We start from the raw sequence: 23148 nt of genomic DNA, 5'->3' as shown, positions 1-23148 counted from the left end.
GCAGTGGCTTCTCGAACGGCTTGCGACTGGAGGTGCCCGCGGCGACGGCAACGGCCCCCGTGAGACCTGGTCGAGTCGGTCGTCGTCCTCGAGGCGTGTTGGGACGGGTTCACTGTTGGCGTCCGTGTAGCACCAGCCTGACAATCAACACTTCACACAACTAATCCGCACTCCGATTATAATAACAACACTACAAGCAAATCTCACAGTCCGACGACAATGTTCACACACAGAACACGAAGCTCACACTGCATCCGTCAGCTTGCCCATCATGCATCGTTCTGGCGCATTCACCTTTGCAGGCGGCTGCCAGAGGGAAGGAGGAGGCTCACGGATAGGGGCATATTGGGCTTATGGTAGCCTCATGCATCCCTCCGGCCAGCGCTGAAACGCTAACCGTGCCTTTCATGGCCCTCGAGCGCCACTGGAGGATAAAGTTCACCGGGCGCGAGCAGTAAGGCAATGGCTAGGTCGGCTTTCACAGCTCACGCCGGCGGGCTCACGGATCACTTTGGTTCACACAGCCAATCACAACCAAGTTTTCTTGTGCCTCCGTTAAGACTGCGGTGAGGCCGTTTTTTTCCCCTAACATAATGTTTGCGTTGTCGGCGTAAAATGCAATGCAGTTTGACACGGGCACGTCAAAGGTCTCTATAGTCTTCAACACGAGGTCCCAGATTTTTCCCATCGCCTCCCCGTGGAGTTCCTGAATGCTGAGTAATCTACTTTCACTGTGCGAGCATTCCTCAACCTTATACGTCACCACATTTGGGTACTACAGCTGTGCAGTAGTGTCGTTGCTGCCGTTGACCGCAACAGCAGAAGCACGGTACTTGATGGTCTCCAGCATCGTGCTCTGCACCTCTGATGCCATTTCTCCTACAATTGCACTTGCTTTCGTACGTCCACATCAATAATGCTTCGCGTCATCGCATTTCAGAAACATTTTTCGTAGAAGAGACCCAACATGGTCGCTGACACTAAAGGGTAGGTTGTGTTCGACGAGGAATCTTGTAAACAGGCACTCTGCATGTATGGCACTGTCGTCGTAGTTGTTCCGGAGAAAGTTCGCTATGTTGCCTAGCTGCTCAGCGGTGCGAACATAGCTTTGATGCTTCGCCGTGGAAACATGCAGTTTCAAGTCGCCTTTGCTAACGTGTGACACGCTGACGTCGCATCCACACGTTGTACAAAATGCAGAATGTTCTCCTTTTCTTGATTTCAAAAAGCATGGAAATTCAGGAGTTTCAGATTGCAAAAGCTTCTGCAGATACCTTTTCTTGGGCTTTGATAGCACCATGGCATCAAGCACACAAGGATTCTAACTTTACACGCTGCACCGCACACAGACGGCTTAGCCAACACTAATCATACACACAAGCAGCAGCAACAACAAGATGCACCATGGAGGAAGGCATGCATGAAATGCAAGAGCTACATTGGCTCTGGCTTTGATCGGCTTACTAGGCACCGTAGTCGGCTGCTTAGTCGACACGAATGCTGCTAGTGTGGCCGTTGTTGGTGGTGCTGACGATTACGATGTGACTGTAGACTCTGTGGTGGCGGTTTCTCAAAAAACACCAATGCGCGAGCAGAGACCACTTTTCGGAAGATATAAGACGCTGATGTACAATCTGAAAGTTCAGTAAAAAATCGGGAGTTTCCTGGGCGAATCGGAAGGGTTTCGGCTTAGTGATTTCGGAGGGAAGTCCGACAGCAGTGGTGGACTCGAACGGCCAAAGGTGCAGGCAAAGAAAGTTTACCCCTTTCAGATGCCGCTTGCTATTTCCTACAAATTTTTTTTTTTTCTGTTTCTACTATCTATATTTGACCAAATAAGATGAATTGGAAGGCTACTGACGAAAATACAAGAGCAGTTTATTTTTTTACAGTCGTGTACCCAATTGTGTATATAGCATCGTAGAGGTCAAGAATCGGGAACAACCTTTCAAGTGTGACATTTTTAGTAACAGTTACAGTCCTTCGTCATACAAACTGGCATTTCACATTTCTTGCAAAAAACTCTTGATCGCCCTTTGCAACCTTCATACTTGCATATAGAAGGAAGGGTTTGATCCCGAGCTTCTGGCCAATGGTGCACGCCATCATAGCGTGCATCCGAGCAAGGTCGTCGAATGCGGGCGTTCCTCTCGTGAGGAACATCTGTCGGAACGTCTTCGTAGGACGGTCTCCCATGTTTCCTTGTATTAGGCACACTGCTGATGAGGGCCTCCGCAATTTGCAGGCAGAAGTGCAGGAGATCAAGGAGCTTTGACCGCCATGTGTGTGCATTGTCATGTAAGTACTCTATCCCAGCATTACAGACAGCCAAGTCTACAAAATGAAATATCACCCTCAGGGTCCACTTTTTTTACCTGATCTTGGTGCGGTACAGGCTCAGCAGAAAGTCCATCTTGTCAACGCCTCCCATGTTTCGATTGTACTTGGCAATGATCTCGGGCTGTTTCACAAGTATGTGCTTGCGCATAGTTTTGTCCCACCTCTTGACATCCTCTTTCTCACCAATTCCAACAAAGTTTGATGCAACTGACACAGCTATATTGTCTTTCCAGACCACCACTACAACATCATCACTTGTGACGTAGTCAGCGGAGTATCCTCGCGGCTTCTTGTTCATCACTTTTTTTTATTCAAGAAAGCACTTGCCTAGTCTGTTTTGTCTCACTGTTCCAGCTACCAAAATTTTGTCATGTAGCCGGCGAAGGAGGCGCACTGATGTAAAGTAGTTATGAAAATAAAGCTGATAATTACATCCAGAAGGAATTGTTTTAGACAAATGCAAGACAACACCTGAACAAAGACCGTAGTCTTTAGTTCAGCAGGAATCGTGTTTTCTCCCTGGTATATACCGCAAAGTCGTATAGTAAACCGCTTCTACCACATAGAGCAAACACTTTTATGCCCCAGGGAGATGGCTTACCTTTCACCTACTGTTTTATGGAAAGCTGGCCCTTGAAAGGGATCATTTGCTCATCGATTGAGCATTCTTCCTCAACAGCCAGCTCCAAGCATCCCTTTTGTATAAGTTCCAGAAAAGGACGCACTTTCCACAGGCGATCTTCACTGTGGAAATCAGAATTTTCTGGAACAATGTGCAGATTATTTCGAAGCTTGAAAAAGCGCTTCTCAGTCATAGTTTCACTGATGAGTAGAACTTTCATCATCGGGTTCCGATAGAGCCTTGCCGGAGGCAAATGGATGACACCCATCATGATGTGCATTCGGAACAACTTCCTTATTTGATCGGCTGTCATGTTCACGTTATGCAGAGTTGACTGCACGCTATACAGATTAGTGTTTTCTGCTATCACCTTGAAAACTGACTTGGGCACGTATCTGGAAAAGTACATGTACGACGTACACGTTTCACTTGCGCCCGGAGGGCACTCGTGACCGCTGAAGTCGGTGTCTGATGGGGGCACATAAAGTCTCTTTTTCCACTGAAAGTTTTGAGGTATGTTGTCTTCTGCACTTATCTCTTTCAATGGCGACCTTTGATGCCTCTCTTCTTCCTCTTCGCTGGGGCTCCGTATGCTACTATCATTTTCCCGCGGAACGTCTTCCTGTGGAACGTCATCTTCATCGTCATTTTCACCGATATCGGACATTCCCCGAAGCAATCTTCTCCAGTAGTCGTTCAGCTGTTTCTTTGGTCGCATGATGCAACTTTGGTTTGTAGAATGACACACAAGGCAAGCCCATAAAATCTGGAAAATAGCAGTAACGTATGCGATTAGACAGAAATTGGCGCCCAGTCGACTTTGCTTCCAGCATCACGCTATGTACACAATTGTGACCATGCACTGAATGCGCCGCTGGCAAGGAAGTCTTTCAAGTAACGCTTAATAATTCAACATATGTACATATTTGCATGTTAGGCATTGTTTCTATAATTTTTTAGAACAGAGTGAATTTTCTTTACCTTCTTCTTACTTTCGTAGCACAGAGTGCCTCCACAAGCTGGCGTAACCAGCTTATTTGGTAGAGAAATTTTCTTCAGCTGTCGTCGTTTCTCCTCTTCCATCAGAGATGGGACGCCATAGATGTTGCACTTGGAGAATAGACTTTATGTACACAATATTTACATTGACAGCTATTTACAGTGGGTCTGACGTATCAACTCGACATAGCCGATAGTGCATAGCACCGTTCGTACGTCAAGACCCTTGGGTTACACTGGGTTACACTGGCGCCTTAACTCGGCAGAGCCGAAAGTGCAGAGCACCTTTCCTGAGCCCGGAACCCCCGTGAGAGGTCGGGAGCCAGGTTTTAACCCTTCAGTTGCCCCTCCCGAATCCCCTCACGGCAAATCACGACACCCCAATGACCTGATTGGGTCAACTGGACTGTCACTCATTGGACACTCTCTCTCTCTCACCCTCTCCCTGCGTTCCTCGGAACATTCAGAGAGGTAGAGGGAGAGAAAGGAGCCACCAAACAACAAATAAACAAATAACATCCCAACCGTTTTGCCTCCGCGACATATATGAAAAAGTCTCCCGACACTTTGAAAAACACTTACGGGGAACGACCATCTGCGTCGCCCCGTCCTCGCGCCTTAATTAAACCCATCGCGCACTGCGTGCCGCAAAGGGCACCCCTGCCGAAGTGCACCCACCGATTCACAATGCCGTCTTGTGCATGGTTTGTCTCCTCCGGCGGGCCTGTAAAGCTAAGTGCACAGATGGATTCGTCTCGGGTGCCAGCCTACCTTTCAAGGGACCGCGCATCGGATCACCAATCCCTCTGGTTTTAAGCTGCCCCTTTGTACCTGCGGCATGACCATTGACGCCCTAACGACGCTTTGCCCGTGGTCCGTCCCAGGCAGGGCGTCCCCGTCCGTGCTTCCGGGCCAAAGGGCCCCCAACATCGCACCCTTTCCTACGTTTCAAGACCGCACGCGTGTCAGGTTAAGATGTCCCGACGAGTCGGCGTGGGCTATCTGCCGTCAAAGAGCGTCTCCCGACTCATTACCGAAGCGCCCGGCTGGTTTTACTCTCGGCTAAGCCCGAAAACGGCGACCTCCCACAATTCTGGGGCGAAATGACCTCTCAGCGTCCATGCCGTTTGGCAACATCCTTTACAAACAGCAATACCTCTGAGAAAAAAAGGAGAAATGATTGAAAAAGCTCACCTGCGGAAGCAGTCACATGCGCCGCCATGTTGTTTGTTTTTGGTCATATTTGCTTTACTATCCGCCAGATGGCGCTGAGAACTTCAGTGTTACCAGACAAGAGCACAAAAATGAGCCAAAACTATAAAAAATCTCGAGTTTTGGCATTTTGTTTCTGTAAAAGCCGCGAGATTGAAATGTACACAATTGTGCACATAGCGTCTGAAAGGGTTAGTTATATAGTATCATTGCTGCATGACAGCATTGCAATTTAATCCGCAATGTACCGTTAACTTTTCGAAAATGTTCTTGCCTTTTAGCTTTGGGTCCTCCAGCCACTGTTGGCAAAACATCCTTTGTGCAGTGGCGTGCTTGCCCATGGCTAAGCTGTAGTTTACACTTTTGTTGTTGAAACCTGGTGCACATGTACTGCACAGCCACCAGGCCCCTAATACATACAATGTGGAACTATAGCAGCTAGGAAGACTGAACGAGTCCCCCGCCAGCTACGTTACAGTGAAAAGCCATTGCACCGAGGAAGCTGTAGCTGGCAGTGTGAATGAACATTTATTTTGTGATAGTTGTGCGAGATTTTAGCATATATTAGCTGTTTATGCCAATGCCAGAACAATAGCCAAAAAGTAGCCAAGTAGCCAATGTCATTTTTTTTTTGTCATCGTGGCCTTTTAAAAGCAGCCAATTTACCGTAAAGTGGCCAGATCTGGCAACCCTGAGCAAACTAAATGAGAAGAGTGGGTGATGACAGCGCGGCCGCTACTTTCGCCACAAGCGGGGACAGGGGCAAGCAAGGGGAGCGCGCTTCGGTCACGCGACTAGAAAGCCTTCTAGTTCACTATAGCTATAGTGTACTGGAATAATGTGACGCGACTGGGAAGGAGTGTGCGTGCCCCTTTCCGTTGACGCCACCAGGTTGGCAGCATGTACACATGACCGGGGCATGCCTGTTGTGGTGAATATGGTGGGCCTTTTTCGAGGACATCTGCTATCCTGCAGTGCAGTTGATGGGAGAAAAAAGGAAAGACACTGTGCAATGCTTTTGAATAACTTTCTAAATTTTGAGATGTGGCAACCGAAAGAAATAAAAAGCTTCTTTGACACAATCTAAAATGAAGACTTAAATACCAAACATCTGCATAGATGCAACACTCACCTTATTTGGTTCGTCTCTTTGATTTTAATTCTTGCCTTGTTGTGGATAGCAAAGTCTGCTGTTATGTCAACGAAGGTGTCGAAGTCCTCATCAAAGATCTGTGAAAATGTCATCAGGTTAAAATGACTGTTTTAGGGACGATGAGGAAGTTTGGCCTCAATGCTGCGCTAAGTTTCTGAGCACATTTCAACTAAAGCAAACAAACTGGTATTCCTTGGTCATACCCTAGACGCAGTTGGTATTGTGTCTGGCTTTTAGAAAACCAATCTTTAAATTATTGCTCAGTCAGCAGTTTTACAAGGAACACTGCTACCTCCAATGTGCCTCATGACAACAAAGGAGATGTTCACACCTCGGCATGGTTGGTATTAGATCCCAGGGTCCAAGAGTAATGAAAGCTATGCTTCTGTGGCGTATTGTCTACAGGCGCCGAAGAGCAACTTAAGCTGCCAGAATATACGCTACATGAAACGAAAACTGTTCAGCCAGTTAGTGAATCTTCCTATTAAGAATTAGGCCTAATAAAAGAAAGGGGCGAGGGTGATCAGGAATGAATACACAAACAGTTAAATTATAGTGCCTTTAACTGATCGCCCCTATACAAAATTTATACGATGCACAAATCCAGGGCAGCACATTGTCCTTTCTTTTTCCGTATTTTCACCCTGCTTTTTCGTCATGAGGCACAAGTCAGCATTGCACAGCCCTCGTCACAGTGTACCATCTGCACAAGATACTGCATTCACTATCAATTATTTTAATGTTGGCTGTTCACTTGTCCACCACTTTCTGGATGCAAAACACCTGATATTTACTTACACATCTGCCTGTAAAGCCGTCACAAAGCACGCACACGATTTTCAGTGCACGTGTGCACTGAAAGCCTGACTGCAGAAGTCTGGTTCATAGTGCCGAATGCAAAAGTTCTCGTATGAATACCTAGGTTCGTGCACTAAAACGCAAGGCTGGAGTAAGAGAAAACAAACACCAAGCTACGTTGAAATTAATTTCTCTAAACGCTAGCCGTGCCTGCACCGCTACTGCAACACATGCATGATCAACACATGCATGACCAACACAAAGGAAAAAAAAAAGCCGGTTTAGAGTGCAACAATTATAAGGCTAATTCAAGAACACTTACCGTTAATCCAAGGGCACAGACGTCGACATCCTTGAACATTTCATTCTGTGAAAGTTGGCTTAGAAGTTCCTGCCGGCTGCAAGGGTCGTCGAAAGTCATGACAACATTACTGTCGCCGTACATAACCAGGCACTTCGATGCCATGGCTCACAAATGGATGCGCCGACCGCATTCTCGAAAATTGAAATATTACACACGGAACCCACCACTAGGCCAACACCAAATTTTGCACAATACGAGCATAGATAGAAAAAACCAGTGATGGGAGTTTGACGGGCGCATGCGATGGCGCTGCACAATGGTCTTCGAATGCTGTTGCTGACAATGCGGCTTCAGCTCCGACTGGATGGATGGACGATGTCAGGCTACAGTCTATATATATGCTATACAGTGGCTATAGAACTGTAGGCAGGCGTCACATGCATTCATTGAACTAGCATGGTTGATAGCGGCGCACAGCGTTCACTTTCATATCATCTACGCGAGAAGCACAGTCACCAAAACGCATCACTCCACGTGTTTCGTCTATGCTTCGCTACGCGTAAACGGTATAGTCCGTATAGTGGTACGAACTAGAAGACAGTACATGCTAGTATACTGTGCCAGCGACGTTTGCGCGCGCAAACTGGTTGAGTGAAATTTGTGTCGTTTTGGTGCATGTGCTATCTGTCGCGCGTGTCATTGGCAAGTCCGCGATACTCCTGAAATGTGAACATTTCGTTTCTGGAACGATTTGGAAATGCACTAGCGTACTTCTGAGACTTTGATGGCTTGTGGCACTAACAATGAATGTGAAGTATTGTCCAAGGTGCCCGTTCTTCTCATGGCAACTTACACAAGTCGTCACGCACATAGGCCTAGTGCACAGTGCGGAGCCCAACTTCATAGTTTACTCTGGCATTGAAGGCTGTGCGAGCACGTATACAAATTTCTCTTCATACAGATTGCATCTTTATTGGCGGCATCGTAACTTACTTGAAGAAAACAGCAGCACTTTGCAACAGCGACGCACTGAACAGCCTGCTGGTAGAGGAATTTCAGATGTGCAGGACAGCGAACAGTTTCCACAAGCAATGGACTGTGGTGGCACCAGTGTGAACGTTTCCAGTGAACGACCTTCCACAGACGATTTGTCGTCAGAGCCTACAACAGCTCCACTTGATCGCTTCGAGTGCTTTCTCAAGCAGGCAAAATCAACTATGTTGAATTTCTTCCTCTGTGTCACAGAGAAACATTGTCTGCCACATACAGCAGCTGCCAATGTGTTTGCTGAATTGCATGTGATGTTCGAACTAATGCTAAAGGCTTACAATAATGAGATTGGAGATGCCATGAAAGCATTTGCAACAGCTCCTGATCTACAACGTCTACTCGACTGCTCATTTGTGCTTGAGCTTTTCTGTGGACTTGACAGCAAACATCAACGAGATAAATATGCTATGAAAACGTTTCCTTTCATAGCACCCGAGGAACAGCATTTGGGCCAGGCTGCAAGGTACCACTACGTTCCGTTGCCCAAGCTTCTCACTGCAGTTTGTGAAATCCCTGAATGATGCCTGACATTGTGAATCATGCACCCAGTATGTACAGGGACTACAGTGATGGTCTTGTGTACAGGGAACACCTTCGAGCTATAATCCCTGAGGGTAGCACACACACCATCGTCACTTTGTTTTATACTGATGAGATTGAAGTGATAAATCCATTGGGTGCCAAACGAGGCAGGCATAAGCTCCTTGCTGTGTACTGTGCCTGTACTGTACTGTGAAGTGAGAAGCTTGACATCTATTTAGTCATGCTCGTGTGCTATGCCGATGTGAAGACTCATGGTTTAGACAAAGTATTGCAACCAATGCTTGACGACTTAAAGCACATGTACAAGGACTGCCTCACAATTAGAATCAGGGGAGAGAAGATATGTGCCACTGTTGTTGTGCTTGCCTTTTGCGGTGATAATCTTTCCCTAAACCGTTTAGGTGAATTTTCTTGTTGTTTCAGCAAAGGGCATCGAACACATTGTTCTTGCCAGAGCTGGGTGCAGATATTACATAGATGCAATTCTTCTTTGGGAATGTTTTCTCCATCACTGCATACACCTCACTCACAAACTTGCCAATGTTTCCGTCGGTTTGTATTTCTAAGATGCGCTCCAGCATAACAACACTTTCTGACACTGAGAGATACTGAGTCATTGGTACAAAAATAGGGTTCAGCTGAACCACATCGTAGTGGTGGCAAAAGTCCTCGAAACTCCAATAACGTAACTCAGTTTTCCAGTGGCATCCTGGGAGGTTATATTCATTATCCACAGCACTATAGCTAGCAACAGGCCTGTTAACCCACTCAAGTGTTCGACATCTTGATTTCAGTGGTGAGATGCATATTTGTTTCAGAAAGTTGTAGATGCTTAGCACAGTAGAGTCTTGATTGCAGCGTTTCGGCTGCTCTACTGGGGCTGGGTCATAATCAGTTTGTTCAGCGCTTGCATGGAGGCTTGGAAAGCCAGCAGACTTGTCGAGTTTCCAATCTGTACAGTGTACTTGAGTTGAATAGGGCCGTACAGGTTCCCATGACTCGTCAGGCCCTCGGCTTTGTGCCACATTTTCACCTATAAGTAGAGAAGAAATAAACACATGCCACGTAAATACCGCAATAATCATACATAATATAATGATGTCGCTTGAAGGAAGTGAGATGTCGACTGGTGCACATCCGGTCTCGAATATACACAACTGCCTGGGATAACACATGAGGTACTCAATAATGTTGCTGAAGTAGCATTCGGTGATGGCATGCCAAGGTTTGCTTGGTCAACTTTGCCGTTTAATAGCGATTCCCTGCAACAAGGGCTTGCACCGGAAATAGTTTGATGCCCAGGGGCACACATGGATGATGTGGGCATGTCGATCTGGTCCCGTCTCATATCCAGCATTGATGAGCTTTGCCACCTCAATTGCCTCCAAGCGACTTGGTAATGTGCCAGGTATGACCAACTGGATAACAGAACCGCCACATCGATGAGTGCTAATGGCCCAGAGTCCGTTTGGTTTTCTGGTTGAAGACAACTGCTCCAATAGCAGATTAACTCTTCTGCCATCGACATCGGGTAGGATGTCGTGTATAAGGTGATTTGTGTCGCTAACGAGACCATTACAGTGATGAAAGAGTTTGTGCATACTTTCCCGTGGAAGATCCCGTTTCTCCATCGCACTGAGTAAGCTGCACTAGCAGATTTATTTATTTGTTTTATTTATTTGAGTACCCTAAGGGCCCGATAGGGCATTACATAGGGGGGGACGAAAAAGTTCAAGTATGATTGAAATCTGTACAATGTAAATATATGAAGGCATTAGGAACCATGAAGAACATCTAGCAGAAGCAAACAAAAAAAAAAGAAAGAAAGAAAAGGGTAACGAAATTTATACAATGTTTAGTAGCGTGAAACGCGCATAAGAACATAAAATGTGATGCAAACAATCAGTACCCATCAGAACAAGAGGTTAGGGATAAACACTTAGGTAAACAGCCTACACAGACACATATCTGATGAAACGGAATGAATTTTACACAATGCCAAGCACTTGAAAACACTGTTTATATAAATATTCAAGAAAACGTGGGATCTGACAGGTTGACACACTCTAAAACGGTTAGCAGTGCTGCATGAAATGATGATGATTCCGTAAGCGAGACAATGTTAGCAGGTAGCGAGTTCCATTCGGCAATAGATAAAACTAGAGGCGAATTTTGATAAGCGTTAGTCCTGGCAAATATAGGATTTACTTTATGAACATGGTCTGTGCGGGTAGAGATGTGGGGAGCGGGAAGAATATGGGCTCGAGCGAATGCAATGTTGCTGTGGTAAAGGCTATGGAAGAAGGTCAACCGTGATAATTTCCTGCGCATGTCAAGTGAAGGGATATTAAGTGATTTCTTTAAGGCGGTCACACTTTGATAGCGAGAGTATGAAGTTAAGATGAACCACGCAGCTTTATTTTGAACTGATTCAAGTAGGTTCGTGAGATTAGAGTGATGGGGGTGCCAAATTATTGACGCATATTCTAAAGAAGGCCTGATAAGAGAACTGTATGCGCGAAGTCTGGTATCTCTGTTAGCAAGGTGTAAGTGACGTTTCAGGTAACCAAGTTTTTTGCATGCTTTTGAGGTGATGTGTTCAATGTGAGCATTCCAGCTTAAATTGGAGGTAAACAGGACACCCAAGTACTTGATTGAAGATACTGAGTCAACAGTAATACCGCGTATTGTATATTGCTCAGAGGTAGGTCGAGTTATCGAAGCAAATTTTACGTGTTTAGTTTTGGCTATGTTAATTTCCATCTGCCATGTGTCACACCAGTCAGTTAGTTTTGTTAAATCAGACTGCAACACAGAAATGTCGGCAGGGCAGGTTATTTCATTATACAAGACGCAGTCATCTGCGAAGAGACGTATTTGTGAGGTAATATTAGTTGCGATGTCATTTATGTATATTAAAAATAGCAGTGGCCCAAGGACGGATCCTTGAGGAACTCCCGAAGTGACGTCAGTGCGGTTAGAAAAGCAGTTGTTGAGACTGATTACTTGAAATCGGTTCGTTAGGAACTCCTCAATCCATCGCGTCGTGTTATGGTCAAGCTGTAGGTTTCTAACTTTCAGTTTTAGTCGATTATGAGGTACTCGGTCGAAAGCTTTAGAAAAGTCAATAAAAATGGCGTCTGTATTAATCAATCTGTGCAAAGAAGTGTGAATATCTGTTACGAGTTCATAAAGTTGCGTCTGACATGAGCGATTTTGGCGAAAGCCATGTTGGTTATTGAGGAGCAGGTTATTATCGTTAAGATAGGCTATAATGTGAGAGTATAGGATGTGTTCCAGAAGTTTGCAGCAGATAGATGTCAGTGATATAGGTCTGTAATTATTAGGGTCTGCTGTATCACCAGATTTAAATACCGGTATCACTAACGCCGATTTCCAATCTTCCGGTAGGCACCCTGTATTGAGTGATTGCTGAAATATTAGAGATAATAAAACTGAAGAGTAGTGCGAGGTTAATTTTAGAAGTTTAGCACTTATACCGTCAGGACCTGGGCTGGTTTTATGAGGAAGCCTGTCAATGGCACGAGAAACACCATGTTCCGTTATTATGATGGATGAAAAGGGGAATCGAATAGATGGTTGTTGAAGTATGTGAGTGTTATCAAGTGGCAGTTCGTTAGTAAAAACTGCAGAGAAGCATTTGTTAAATAGCTCAGTGCTATCTTTTGTATTGAGCACTGCTCCATTTTCGGAAAGTAGTAAGGGAGCAGTGTGATCTGCTTTTGGGTTTACTACTTGCCAAAACTTTTTGGGATCAGTTTTTATCATATTGGGAAGGGTGCAGTTAAAAAACTTGTGTTTAGCTTCGACAATTGTTGTTTCTGTATGGCGTGCTATGGTTTTGTAATTTTGCCAGTCTTCTGGAGCATTTGTTCGGGCAGCTTTTCTGAACGCTCTTTTTTTCTTGTTTATACACTTCTTCACTTCGCGGTTAAACCACGGATCGTTCTGCCTTGAGCTGATGGTCATTCTTGGTATGCATGTAGTTTCAACTTCTTTGAGTTTATCGCGGAACAAGCTCCAGTTATCGTGTACCGTTCTGTTTTGAAAATTGTTTGCAAAGTCTGCTGTAAATGAGGCTAACATATCAATCATTCTGCCAGTGTCGGCGCGTGCGTAGTTGAGAATGTATTTTTTCGCTGTATATTTCTTGGCAGGTTTCAATGCAAAGGAACATTGGACCACCCTGTGATCACTTAATGGTTCAAGCACATGTGTCGCAGCAAGGTCTGGATGATTTGTTAAAATGATATCTAGTATGTGATCACCCCGAGTTGGTTCGCGCACGACTTGAGTTAAGTGATGAAAATACAAGGTTTGTAGAAAATGAAGACACTCAGATCTGTTGCAATGTTCCTTTAAGGAAGAGGTTGACCACTCGATACCTGGGTAATTAAAATCACCCCCTAATATTAGTATGCATTTTGGAAACTGGGATAAGACCTGTTGTAAAGCATCATTGAAAAAATGAACAAATTCCAAACGGCTATCGGGAGGACGATAGCATGCACCAATAACACATTGCGCATGTCCAATACGTGCAGAGACCCACACTATTTCAAGAGGAGAGTCGATTATCACTAGAGACGGTTGATAGTCATCTTTAATGACCACAATAACTCCGCCTCCTCGGAAGCCTTCCCGGTCCTTTCGGAAGATTACAAAAGATGGGTCAAGTGCAAGTTCGCTATTAGTGATGTCACTGGAAAGCCACGTTTCCGTACCTATTATTATATCTGTGGTGCAAGAATGTATGAGCGTTTTCAGTGCATCAATTTTATGAAAAAGGCTGCGGAAATTTGCCAAGAGCAACGAGACTGCATGTACGGGCGTAAGCTTACGCCTCTCAGTTGTTTTTTGTCAATTACTGGAAGGTTGGTTCCTTGCAGCAACCTGTACAACATTATTAGTGACTGAATCAAACCGGTAAACAGAATCTTTAAAATGTAGAGACATATAACGAATAGAAAAACGTTCGTTTCCCTCACGATTGCTCTTAGCAAACTCGCGCAACTTCCTACGAGCCAACTGTACCTTAGGCGAAAAGTCTTCTTCGATCCACACTTTAGGGGACTCGAGATTTTTCAGTTTATGGGCATTTTGGAGGACTTCTGTTTTAGATTTAAAGTTGAGGAATTTAATTATAATAGGACGGTGAAAACCGTGACGGCGCTGACCAATACGGTGAGCACGCTCAATGTCTCCAACGTTAACCTTCAAATGAGTGGAACAAAATTTCTTCACAATGGCTTCGGATTCGGCGTATCCTTCAGGGCCCTCTTCGGGTATACCCTTGATTATAAGATTGTTGCGCCTCATTCTGTTACTTATGTCATCCACAACATCAACGAGTTCTTCATTTGCTTTAGATATGTTTGTCTTAACTTCTTGAACAGAATTTTTGACAGCGTCAAAGTGCTTTTTGATTTCCGGTACGCTACTAATCTTTTTTTCAATGGCGGTGACTCGGGTATTTAAGCTTGCTATTTGGTCGTTTACTTGTTTTAAATCGGATGAAATTTCTTCACGAAACTCTTTCAGAAAGGTCAGTACGTCCTCAATCTTGGGCCCGGGATTACTCTCCACGTCTCCAGCTCGAAGCAAGAGCAGTGCGAGACAAATGCACAGCAATGTCAATGAGGGTCTTGGGCTAAGCGCGCGAATGAAGCACGAGCTGTCATGTAAAAGTTCAACCCCACTGTGACTGCGGCATGCAAACAAACCAATGCGTGCGCGGTATGTGCACAGATCCACACCCATTTGAACATCAAGAAAGGCACATACACGGGGGATCAACGGCCAAAACAAAAAATCACGTAGGGCTAAATGAACAACTCAAAATTATGGCCTACCTATGACAGGAAAACGCACAACTCAGTACATGCTGCTTGTGGCCGCGAATCCCAACGAGTTGCTGCTGTGCTGGTCCTTTTATAGGTCCAGGTGGCGCTGCTTCCGATATCGGCGACGCAGACTCAGTGAAGTTCGCTGCGGAACCAAGATAATCTTCAGGTGATGCAGAGCTTCGGATTCTGATGATGGACGGCCAGGCAGCACACGGCGGCAAACACGAGTCAACCTATGACAGGAAAACGCACAACTCAGTACATGCTGCTTGTGGCCGCGAATCCCCGATAGTATACCAGATAAGATAATATACCACTTGGAGCAGCTCGGCCCAAATCTTCTTCTTTTGGTACTTTACAATCCTGCGAATGAATTGGCTGGTTTTCTGTATTAAGTTCGCCCAAAACCCGTCGTCGTTTTGTCGGCGTAGGCCCATCATGTACAGTCGCGGTCAAAAATACGCGGCCCACGGCTCCAGTCGGCGGAGCGGCCGCGAGCCGCACCGCGGCGCTCGCGTCGGCGCTGCGAGAGTTTGCGCTCTGACGACAGGTATCTCCCTCGCTCTCGGGCGGATACGTAACACGGTTGATAAAGTTCAAGTGCATCGTTCAGCTGTTTCGAGATAGCGAGGGAGATACCTGTCGTCAGAGCGCAAACTCTCGCAGCGCCGACGCGAGCGCCGCGGTGCGGCTCGCGGCCGCTCCGCCGACTGGAGCCGTGGGCCGCGTATTTTTGACCGCGACTGTACATCACCAATCCTTGCACTGGCATCTTGTTCTTTAGTAGCACTGGGTCCTCGAGTACGTTTAGAAAGTTCCATAGGCTTATTATCGGTGAGTCCTTCATCACAGGAAATATCGGAAGCTGTGGACTCACTGTTTCGTCTACCAGTGCTGGTTGAAGGTACGCTTCCAGTATCCAGCGATTGCCATGGTTTGCAGACGTCCACCTTGTTCTCGGGATTGCTGGCATCAGAGAATAATTCATTTTGCAGGTTTTGCGTCTCAAATGCTTCTTGCCAGGCGTAGTAGTCTTTGTCCTTTGTGAGATCAACCGAAAGTTCACTGTGTGAACTATTTATGACTCGACTAATTTCTTCGTCGGCAAGGTGTTCTGCTTCAGTCACGAACAAAAGTCGCTTAGCTTCTTCTTCGGCCTCTGCAAGCTCACATGCAGAAGCGAGAGCGGCGTCCAGTCCATCATCCGGCCACGCGTCAGCCATCTTTATACGCTAGCGCCGCACTGTGCACAATATATGGCGGGAAAAAGCTGACCCCCTCACCCAGACCAACACGTACCTACATCACGCCACACAGTACTGCAATGAAGGGTTACTGTCAAGGTTAGGTTACTGTCAAGGTTAGCTGTCAAGGTTGGGACTGGGGAGGGATGGTTCAGGCGATTTTTGTTTAGTGCATTTGAGAAAGTCTGATTTGCTCAGGGGTTTTTTAGAGGTTGGCTGCAATGTCACTTTGCAGGGGTCTTCCCTGTTGTTGGGGATTTGGGGTTCCCCATTATTTCTCACATGAGGTTTAGTCATTTGTGTGGTCTTTGATTTGGATGACTTCCTCATTTTGTCGTTTTCGTGCTTGTTTTTCACTGGTTGGAAAACTTTTTTTCAATTTCCCCTGTGAGGGTGGGTTTACCACCACAGCCAAATAGTTGTCTGTGCTCTACTGGACGGCAGTATGTGGTGACTCGCTTTAGGTAGGCTGATGGAGCCAAGAGCGCATCTGTAGGGGTTCCATGTTCAAAAAATGGCTGCCCCCATGGGTGCTGACTGAGCACTTTGCGAAGGGTTTTGAAAATGCAAATTAACACTCTTACATTGAAAATAGTGGCAAACTAATTAGCGGATACGTTGCCCGGGGTCTCGGTAAGTATGCTGATTAGAAGATTACTGTTTGTTCAAAGTGATTAGGCTGGATGAGTTCGGATTGTGTGGCCATGTGCTTGGAGTGTGTGGAATGGCCTGTTTGAAGGGGGTTGCTAATTTGTAAAAATACAGCTAATTAAGGATTATAGGATTAAACTAACGTTGCAGTTAGGTAGGCCGGGGTTCAGAGATTATAATGTGATAGTTATTTCAGATTGGCTTGAATTTGTTGGGATGAGAAGGAATTTTAAATGGACATTTCTTACAGTTGTGAAATCAACCGTGCAGGTTCCAAGTGGCGGTGATTAAAACTGGCGTAATTAAGAGACTATCAGTGCCCCCCCCCCCGGTACGTGCCTGGTCTGTAGACAGAAGAGCGCTGAGAAATCCTGCCTCACAATTTCCCCTAGATACTGAGTGTGCTATGTTGCTGAAACTCGGACAGTTAATTGTGATAATAACTGCTGGAGCGTTGGATGAGAGTTGCATTGGCGTACAATTCCAAAAAAGGCGCTTAACAAGGTCTTGACTTAACTCTAGACGTCATGAAGGTACCTAAAGCCGAGGTCGTCACATAGGTACTTCAAAAGTGCAAGTACACTTGCTACTGCCCACTCGTAGTCCTGTTGCTGTATATTTACTAAGGAAGCCTTGTTGCACCTTTGTGTGGTTTTCTCAGCTCCTCAGAAACTCTGAGAATGAATTAAGTTTCTGTACAGCAGAAGAGTTGGGCCGCAGAGCCTCGGCAGGAAAGCGGGATGTCAGGATCTCGATGAGGTCGTGTATGAGTCTGCAAAAGGGAAGGAGAGAAGGTTACACTTGGTTTATTGCCAGTAACACAACATGTATATTACAGTAATAGTAGAAAGGGCTACTAAGGAGAAACAAAAAGGCACTACATCCGAGCAAATGTGCAGCGCTTCCTTTAAAAAGTTCACTGATGCTGTGATGTCACCACAGTGTTCCTCGATCGTGGTCTTGTAGAGCTCCAGCCCATCAATTACATTTTTTTTCAAAAAGCTGAAATGCTAACGAAACACGCATTCTCTTAAAAGTGTTGGGGTACGTGTGACTGTTTGTAATCCCATGCATTGCCTGCAAAGTGACACAACTCCGAGTGCTGTCCACTCTGAGAGCCTTCCGAACCACCTGCGTGCAAACCTGAAATGCAATGTGATAGTCACTGAATATATGGCCATCTTGCGAAAACTAACCCTGCATAAAAGTACAGTGTGCTGTTTAGCTGCACAAACTTGCTTTTCCTTCGGGCACTTGGTAGTCAGACTTGAGCAGCCCATTGCGCAGACGTTTGATCAAATGCGGCAAATCTGAGATGAAGTATAGTTGATGATTAGGGTCCATAGGATGCACAGCGCTGCACTTGGCACCGGTAAATGATGCAGCAATGCCCATTTTGGTCCACATTTTCCTATTCTAGGTTGCTCCATCTGAAGTAATGAAGTCAACTCACAGTCCAGCATTTTCTACTAGAATCGCGACTTCGGTCATGATCTTGGCCAGAAGACTGCCTTCTATGTTTCCATGTGTGGCAAATGCCCCGAGTATTTGGGTCCATAAGCCAACAAAAGGTACAAAAATGATGACCACGCCATGGTCACAGAAAGCGTGCTTGTCTTCTGCTGAAGTAAAGGGGCCAAGGTCAATGAATCCATCCACATGACCTGCTGTGGTCACGGAAAGCCGTTCTGAGTTTCATCTCGTCCAGTATGAGGCCACCGTGGCGCGAGAAGTTATCCATTGAGGAGGTGGTCTTGCTTAGCTCTTCACAAATCTTCTCACTGAATCCAAATCCAGTCCTGTACAGCTTCAGGTATTTGCGAAGTGTGGACTTGCTTGGCAGCACTAGGACTTTTTCCTTCCTTAATTGTTCCTACAATCGTGCGCTCTTCATCTTCATAATTCGGCATTCAAGCACCCACTCATTTGAAAACTTCATTCCTCTGATGCTTTTACGTGATGAGGCCTTAAATATATGAAGAGCTGCCTCACGCTGCTTTGGAGAAAGGGCTGCCATCTTTTCAGTCAGTTCCTCCTCTGCAGTAGCTTTGTTTTTTATCATCGTTTCATCTAACGGCTTCTTGAGAGAGTTGGTACTGCTTCTAAGGCGTGCTGCGCGAAGCAGTGTGAATCTGTCCGCCTCTTCGCAATGCCGCGGGCTGCATGCGACGAAGACGCGCAGAGCACACGGTCCGCATGAGAAGGCCCTTTGCATGAAACACAAGGCCAACCAGATGCACACAACACTCTCAACAGTCTTACCACATGGAGGAGAGGCAGGCTAACGAATGCCGGTCCGTGCCCCACGCAAGCCCAGCCGTCCGCGCCGCAGTATGAAAGAGAGCGGCAGCGCCTCTAGCGTCTTTCCCGAGCATAACGGGCCGCCAGAAAACCAGGTGCGCCATTCCGGTCCTGTCACTATAACATATTCTACCACACTCTAGTTACTATGACCATGCAGTCATTTACACACCTGTATATTCTGGGCTGTCTGTGCCCCCAGGATTTTTTAGTGGTGTCATAAGGTATGGTCGGCAAGCCTACCCCATGTTTCCAAGGAGTATGCCAGGTACAGTTCCTTCTTCATCACGAGCTCTTGCATTACATTATCAAAAATTCTGCTGTCATGTGCTGAGCCCGGCCAGCTTGCAACTAAATCAAAGAATTGAAGGTGAGGTCCTGTGATGCGCACGTGGGTGCAATCAATGCAACCAGTTACCCTGGGAAACTTCGCCTTGGCATAAAACTGTTGCATGACTTGATGCATTTTTCTCTTGTCGGGGAACTTCGCAAGTGCAGGCAACAATGTTCCGGCAATCATTGTCGACACCCGCGTGACAACCTGGGAAACAGTTGGCTGTAACACTAACCAAGTCTGTTGCAACAACCTGAAAAGTTCCCGCACTGTAAAAACGGAGTGTCCTGAGCAGTTGCAACAGCGGCGGCTTAGGGCAACCACGTCCGTCCGTGTTCTGATGCCCCGGCAACATGGATAGCAGCTCGAGCACAGCTGCCTTGGAGAAATGGTACCTCGCTAAAAACTCCTGATTATTGTACAACTCAATGAGATTCTGGCTTTCCCTAAGGTTCCGCTGCAATGTCTGCACAGAACTGTAGGCTTCGTTGTCCTCAATTTCTTTTGCACGGTTCACAAAATCGATGAACTCGCTGAGGCTGTTGTCGTAGTGCGCTGCCATGTTGGAACGGGTAAAAAGCCGTTAAGGCACCTCAGATGCTACCTTAAGGCGGCTCCCCCGTCGCGAACTAAGTTGGGCTTAAGGAGGCCGCTGAGGGCAAGGTCCGTTCTTGAAACGCGTTAAGGAGCCGTAAAGGTAAGGAACACTAAAGATTAGGGTGAGGTTGGTTTGTGAATGCGGCGGCTAGTGTAGAAAGAGATGTTCTTTCGGGCCACTTCTTCATTCACATTAGCCTGCAGCACAGTTAGCGAAGGGTCACTTTTCACTGTTTTCACAGAAGATGAACTCTCAAGTTTCTTTGAGAGGGTGGTGGTGGTAGTGAGAACTTTTATTGCTTTCAGAAGAGAAGCACATGGAGGTATGCACGAGCCGGTACTTAAGGGCCCGGCCCTTAAAATACTAGGTGGGATCCCTACGGGACCCCAGTGGTGTCGGCCGCTGCTCGGGGGTGCTCGACCAAGGCCCTTTGGGCCTGCAGGTCATAGCAGCCGAGCAGGGTCGCCTCCCAGTTCTTTGAAAGGGCGCGTGACCGAGATCGCATTAATGCCATGCAAGCGAGACTGGTAGAGAACGACCGCCCCCCCCTTTTCTAAAAGCTGCTCCGATTTGTTAAAAAAAAAAATATATGGAAAGTGCTCGGGTAAACTTAGACCCACGGCTGCTTCCGTTTGCAACCTTCCGAAAACGCCCTTAAGGGTTGCCCTGGCAACTGGCAAGCACGCGCTCTGCTCTTCTGCCTCTTGTCTGACCCAGGCGCATTCCCCTGTGTAGTACCTAGGAGAAACACAGGACGGATGAGTAACACCCACGGTGGCGGCTGAATCGCGAAGTGCCCTGCACAATTTGCCTTTTACCACGGCATCCTGTGTATATGGCTCGAGCAGCTCAGATTTTTGTCTGACTGGCCAATGCTCGCGAACGCGATTTGCTGCGTGCAATTTGAGGAAATATTGCCTTCCTTTTTGCAACGGAAGCAGATAATTCGTCTCCGGCCCTCGAATGCGCTCTACGTCTACTTTAGCTTTAGCGGCCCCAGCCGACTGGCTTGTCTATGCGGGTAAGCAAAAGCCCCTCCCTCGCCACCTTAGCCTTAGTCGATCCTCCTTTGCTGAACTCGTTGCTCGTAGATGATTTCTTATTCGGCAAAATTGGTTTATAAGGGGAAAACCGCTGTACAGAATAGTCGCTTTTTTCTAGCCTATCTTCCTGAATAGGTTTTTCTTGGAAGTTTCGGCGCGTGTAATATCCCTCCGTGAGCTGCGCTGCCTTCTCTAGGTCTACCTCTGGGAGCCTGTCCTGCAGCCAAAGTCTAACTTCTGGTAGAACTCAGTAAAACTGCTCCAGTGCTATGCATTCAAGCACCTTGTCGTGGTCGCCACACACTTCTGCACTTTTGAGCCACTATTTTAAGTTAGACCTTAACTCGTACGCGAACTCGTTGTGCGACTCGATGCCCCTTTTTGCTTGTCTACACCGCTGTCGAAATGCCTCGGCTGAGAGGCGGTATATGCAAAGAAGCGCGGCTTTTACCTTTCTATAGTTCTCATCGTCTTCTTTAGACAAACGTGCGAGAACTTCCGCGGCCTCTCCTGGGACAAGTGAAAGAAGTTTTTGAGACCAAGGGTTTTGTCCAGTCCTGTCTTTCCACACGTATGTTCGAGATTCACGAGAAAAAGTGCGATATCACCGCCTATCCTGTACTGTAGCATCAGGTCCTATATTCTCCGTTTAGGCGTATCGTCTCCACCGGAAACGGGACTTGAACGCGCCGAGCTGATTCGACTTCGCTCTATTTCCAGTTCTCTCATTTTAAGAGCATGATCTCGCTCTTCGCGCCTTTTCTTCTCCTCTGCCTCCTCGGGCATTTTTTTCTCGCTTCTCATCTCAAGAATTTATCCCCAAACCTCTTTGACTTCCTCTTCAGTTACCTCTTGTGCCCTCGTAACGCCCAGAATGGCTTTCTTTCACCTTGCCGTGGCAACCAAAATGCCCATCCCCTGACAAACATCGAGAAGGTCCTGTATCCTGAGCTTCTCCATCGCGATCTGACGACTCGTCTCCGGTTTCGCCTTTAAATTAGCTTTGCTTCCGAAGAGGGAAATCAATGCAAGGCCTGAAGCGAACTAAGGCAAAATCACTACAACCCATTCAGGATAGTTGAGTAATTGTCCTTAGCATTTACGTGTGCGACAGAGGTCTGGCGATGTGAAAGGCAAACGTCGGGCACTTACTCCTCGAAAGTAGCTGACACCGGTCGATCTCGTGGCTACCATTGAGCGGTGTAATGGGCGTTATCTGGCATCGAATCCCACAGCTTGCCATCCACTGTTGCGACTTTGGGGTGGAGGATGAGAGCTCTGTCTTCACAATGGGCCGGTTCTCCCTTAAATCCCATTGGCGACTTCTCGTCGGCAGGAACCAGGGCTGGTGCTGACGTCACCCGCCTCGAATTCTTGATTCGTCGCGGAGATGGCTGGGTGCTTCTTGAAGTCCCCCTCGTCGAATTCTTGTTTTCGTCGCGGAGAAGTCGGAGCTCCCGTTGCCTCGATAATAGGCACGTAGTATGGAACAACACCGCACAGGACGCTCCAGAAATGTTTGGAAATTCGTGTTGTGCCCATGACTTGAATGGAAGCGCTAAGTTGCGAAGGTCACGAAGACCTGCGCAGTGGGCACCTACTTCGTTGTCTGAGTTTTCTATCGCAGCGCGATCAACTTCGTCTGGGGAAGCAGGAAAAGTGTCGTTTGTAAGCGCGAACGACACTTTTCACCCATCACACACCACAATGCTTTCGCGAAGTAAATCCAGAAAGCATGCTTCTGGCTAGGTGAAGACAGCTGCCACATCACAAAGATATAGGAAAACAAATTACCATATTTGCTATGTCCTTGTCACTTATTGTGTTTTCAAGGCTTTGGTCCATACTGCTAGGGGATGGGAGATCGTCCTGCAATGTCGGATAGAGTTTAGTCCAAGGAACGAGTGGTTAAGCAATGTGTGCACAAGTTGCAGTTAATGTGCACCCATCACACGTCACATGATACAATGCTTTTACGAAGTAAATGCAGAAAGCATGCCGCCGTCTAGGTAAACAGAACTACAACAACACATACATATACAAAGACAAATTACCATATTTTCTTTTTCACTTATTTTGACCATGCTGT

The 23148-nt window shown here is 46.5% G+C and overlaps 1 protein-coding gene and 1 pseudogene across 3 annotated transcripts in view; one reads left to right on the top strand and one right to left on the bottom strand.

Annotated features, from left to right (window-relative positions):
• LOC135909449 (KICSTOR complex protein ITFG2-like) overlaps positions 1–23148 on the top strand; it is a 184889-nt gene that overhangs the window by 118809 nt on the left and 42932 nt on the right. Inside the window, exon 15 of one of the 3 annotated variants that reach the window (XM_070536024.1) lies at positions 2574–2625. The exons of 1 other annotated variant lie outside the window; for it this stretch is intronic. The gene's annotated coding sequence lies outside the window, so the exon portion shown is untranslated. Of the gene's footprint in view, positions 1–2245; positions 2265–2573; positions 2626–23148 lie in introns of those variants that run through there. One more of the 3 variants, XM_070536022.1, reaches the window with a different exon arrangement.
• On the bottom strand, positions 2372–5183 carry LOC135909480 (piggyBac transposable element-derived protein 3-like; annotated as a pseudogene).

Source organism: Dermacentor albipictus, chromosome 3 (genome assembly GCF_038994185.2).
Source record: "Dermacentor albipictus isolate Rhodes 1998 colony chromosome 3, USDA_Dalb.pri_finalv2, whole genome shotgun sequence".
Taxonomy (NCBI): domain Eukaryota; kingdom Metazoa; phylum Arthropoda; class Arachnida; order Ixodida; family Ixodidae; genus Dermacentor; species Dermacentor albipictus.
The sequence above is the reverse complement of the archived record's forward strand: the minus strand, read 5'-3'. Positions and strand labels throughout refer to the sequence as shown.